The sequence below is a fragment of the Bidens hawaiensis genome, unplaced genomic scaffold, assembly GCF_021521415.1.
Source record: "Bidens hawaiensis isolate Kalapana, Puna unplaced genomic scaffold, B.hawaiensis_p1.1 tig00001576_1, whole genome shotgun sequence".
NCBI classification, from domain to species: domain Eukaryota; kingdom Viridiplantae; phylum Streptophyta; class Magnoliopsida; order Asterales; family Asteraceae; genus Bidens; species Bidens hawaiensis.
Genome location: NW_027491089.1, coordinates 1,932,535 through 1,936,935, shown reverse-complemented (window position 1 = coordinate 1,936,935; position 4,401 = coordinate 1,932,535).

Sequence of the window (4,401 nt, the reverse complement as noted above, 5' to 3'; positions counted from 1 at the left end):
CGGTATATATTAGATTGTTAATAAACTTGATCACCTTATTAATTTTTCTAATAAAGTTCATCAGTATTTAAAACCCTAATTAGTTTTTAAGTTTTGGTAAAAGAAACAAATAATATTTTGTGTTTGTCTATGAACCCAAAATCATTATAGAATTAAACAATATAATTATACACTCCGAACGGCGTGAGTGTTTGATTATAATCGATACTTCTATCACGCGACCCGCACACTAAGATCCGAACGGCGTGAGATTGGAGTAGCGGGTTGACTCTAATCACCGAACGGCGTGTGATTAGACATTAGATAGAGTGGATGTCCGAACGGCGTGACGTCTATTATTGATACAAACCGTTCAACTAAAAAGTCATTGCACCATAATTGTTAATGATCATAAGCTAGAATTAAATCAAGTAATTGCCTTAGTGTTGGAATTAGTTTTTATATATTTGAATTCACTTTTCTTTTATAAATTTGTTTTCGTTAATTTCAAGTTTAAATCAAAACCCCCTTTTAAAACAATCGTGTCTAGACCTGAAATATTTTTGGTATAATTTAGTTAATCTGTATCCCTGAGGACACGAACCTTACTTTCGCTCATACTATTCTTAATGTGTTAATTTGGTTTATTTTATTTGCTGGATTCGACACCCAACAGATTTTAGTATTAAATATATTAAAATGTTAAAAAAACATAAAGGTAAAATTGATATATAATGTAAGATTTTATTTTTTATTCTAAAAAAATAAAATATTACATAAGTTACAAGTCTTATGTATGTAAAGACAAAATTATATACATACAAACATGCACATTATCGGTATTTTAACCAAGTGTTGATTGATATTCATCGGCGGATTTAAGGGAGGGTCAATAGGGTCCATTGACCCTCCGGCCAAATTTATAGTTGATCGGAGTAGGTTTTTTTTCTTTTTTTATAGCTTGACCCTCTCGTTTACTTCTTACAAAGTGCTTAGAGTAAAAAAAATAAGTAGATATATTGTGTTTCTAGCAAGTGTTGGCCCTGCAAAACTATGAAAGTGAAGAATGAAGAAGATGAAAAGAGTTGTGGGCATGAAGAAGATAACAAAAGTTGTTGGCTCTGTATTCTTAAATTAAATGGGTTTATGGGAATGTGGCCCATTTAAATGAATCAATTTAATATAAGCCCATATTCAAACCTAATATCTTATTGGTAATTTATTTTCACTTTTCACCTAGTGCATAGTAATCAGAAGTCAGCCGTCACTTTACAACTACTACTTTTCAATTTTTTTGGTGTTTCTTTTCCTACTGTGGCCCATCTCAAAAGACAATATGAAGTAAGTTAACTCTATTGTATTTTGGTTTCTGTTTTAATTAATTGTTATTATATAGTATGTTAATACTTTATGATTTTAACCATCGTAAATTAGGAATGTTGTTGTGTAGTTATCTTTTACGTAGTTAATTTACAAGATCAGTTAATATTTTATATATGATCTAATCTTGAACTTATTGTTTTATATAATGATTGCGATATTAGTTTTTAGTATTTGTGTATGTAGAAACTCTTCCATCACAAACTATTTTGGTAAAACACCCCAACCAAGCTGTAGGACCGGTTCGGGACTCGGTTTCCCAACGATTCACGGGGCAACGTGTTAGAGTGCGGAATCCTCTAACACGGCGACTCGGTGGTGATCAACGACACGCGGGTACGATTCCTAACGAGGTTTGACGCCTAGGATCGGAGGAAACGACCAAAACGTGATGAACGGCAGAGAGAAATTTCGGCAGCAGCTGGTTCGTGACTGTGTGAATGTGTGCTCTCCCTGTGTGAAATTACCTAAGTTACATTTTTATATCGCATACTGATTCGATCGAATGAGTATCTCATTCGATCGAATGAGACCTGGTTCGATCGAATCAGTGACTGATTCGATCGAATCAGTTTCTTTTGATTTTTTCAGTCCGTTAACTTGGTTTCAGAATCGTTAGTTTCATATCGAACCATCCTGATAGAACTGGGGACATACATATGACATTTCATGTCCTAACAAACTCCCCCTTGGAGCCAGTTCTATTTACTTATAATCAATCGAGTTCTCTTGCTCGACCGTAACTCCCCCTTGGAGTTATCTCACTCTCTCTTTTCTCAAAACTAGTGGTGCACACGTTGCATCCACAAACTCCTTTCTTCATGGAGTTCTCTCATGATCTAATGGTACAGTCAGTCAGACTTACCATAAGTTCCGCATATCCTGAGACGCTGTCAATTGGAATTTTAGATAAACATTTAAGCACAATTGTATTAGATTTGCAAAATTGACATTAAAGTATAATCTATCACAATATTCCAAATCATATTACATTCAATTCAAAACAATTACAACCAGAAGATTTAACTTTGAATTACAACAAGAAACAATATAAACAATAAACATGACAACTAATCTTCAGTTTCTTGGGTATACTTCTTCTGTTGCTCTTTCCAATCTGATCCTGCGTGTATGTCATAGGCAAAGCATATCCTAATGACATTTCTGTACGTTAACGCTTGCTCTATGTCTTCGGGGGCGTAAAGAATCTCTGTCTTGTATAGCGTATAGACATCTTCTCGTGACAAGTTAGTGAGCCACATAGGATCAAAGATACGAATTGTGCTCCAATTTCCATTGTTGTTGAGCACAATAACTGCTTCATGCAGTCTTCCATCATAGTACCAATGCCTGAATGATTTGTAGAAGTCCTGCTTCATCTTTCTAAGAGGAATCTTCTTCATCGTGAGTGGTGGCATGTACTTCAAGATAACTTTAGGCCTGTTGGTGATCGGATCGATCTCCTTTTTGCTTGTATATCTCTTCGGCCTTTGTGGAGTGATCATCTTCCATTTTGAGTTGTACTCTTTTCGCAATACACTCTGATAATACGTGGCAAATGGAGATGAACTGGCGTAAAGCATATCAAGATAATTCAGACGGTTCAGATCATGAGTAGGAAGGGTCTTCAAATCAGTAATACGTTGGAAGTATTCAACCCCCCTTTCTCTCTTGATAGCAACGCAGTTAAGATCCTTCAGACATGCCCAAGCAATAATTTCTCCTGAAGTTCTCCGACCCTTCATTTTATATGACATTGTGTGAGGAATGATCGGCTTTGCTTGTCGTCTGGATCTTATCTTCTCGATAATCGCATTGAATGCTTTCTTGCATTCCTCGGTTTTCTCAACAAATTCGGCTTGATCCGCTTCAGAAGGCTGTTCCATATTGTTTGACCTTTCGTCAGCCTTCTTCTGTATTTCCTCTTCTGTTACATTTTGGAAGAAACTTGCAGAGTTAGGAAGATCGTCATTTTGGGACGTATAATATTCTGGATACTCTTCCTTTGTCAAGTCTTCCATTTCAACTTCATCAAATTGAGAGGGATCGACATGTGAGGGATCAGCGGCCGTAGATGATGGTGAATCAGGTGTAGCAGCAGAAGAAGATGTTTGTTCTGTTGAAGGCAAAGCCAGATACTTGCCTGTTTCTTCGTTGGATAGCTCAAACATTTGTTCCAATTCTTCTTCTGTGAAATTATGTGAAATTTCACCTTCTTCCAAGTCTCCACTTGCGAAGTTTTGCTGCTCATCTGGATTGTCCAGTAAAAACGTGAAATATTCCGCTGCTGTTTTTGATTGCAGCGGTTGGACATTGAACGGATCAGCATCACCTGTTTGAATAAACAAACACAGAGTAACAACAAATTTAAGTAAACATATGTAATATCATAAACATGAAATACAATATCATTACATATGAAACTGAGTTTATACACAAATCATCAATTAACAAGATTTAACATTTAAGTCCTCACTACATTCACTCAATTCAGTCTTTAATACCTTCACCTCCATCATCTGAAGAATCCAGTTCGTTTGTGTCCACATCAACATTGGTTGGACCTTCCAGACGAAGAACATCACCTTTCAGCTCGGTTACCTTTGCCTCAAGGCTTTGATTTGACTCTCTGAGATCCTTGATCGAAGAGCCTTGTTCAGCGACAGTAGCATTCAGCTGACTGTTTTCAATCCTGAGCATTTCATTTTCAGCTTGAAGTCTAGCAATCTGCTCATCTCTGAGTCGATTCTGTTCTTCATGTCGTCTGTTTTGCTCTTCTTGCTCTGTCTTGAACATAAACATCTTCATCATAGCCTTGTGAAGATCAGAAATTTCAGATGCAACCTTAGGAGGTATAGATATTTCAGGTTGAGGTTGCGGAGTAGGTTGTTGTGCTGATTGTGGTGTTGGTGGCGGTGCTTGTTGAGCAGGAGGTGCAGCAGAAGAAGTCCCAACTGATTGTAACATTGAAGGACGTGGGTGATCGAAAAATAAACTCCGATATTTTCTTGTAACCTTCTTCTTTTGCCTCTTTGCAGGCCT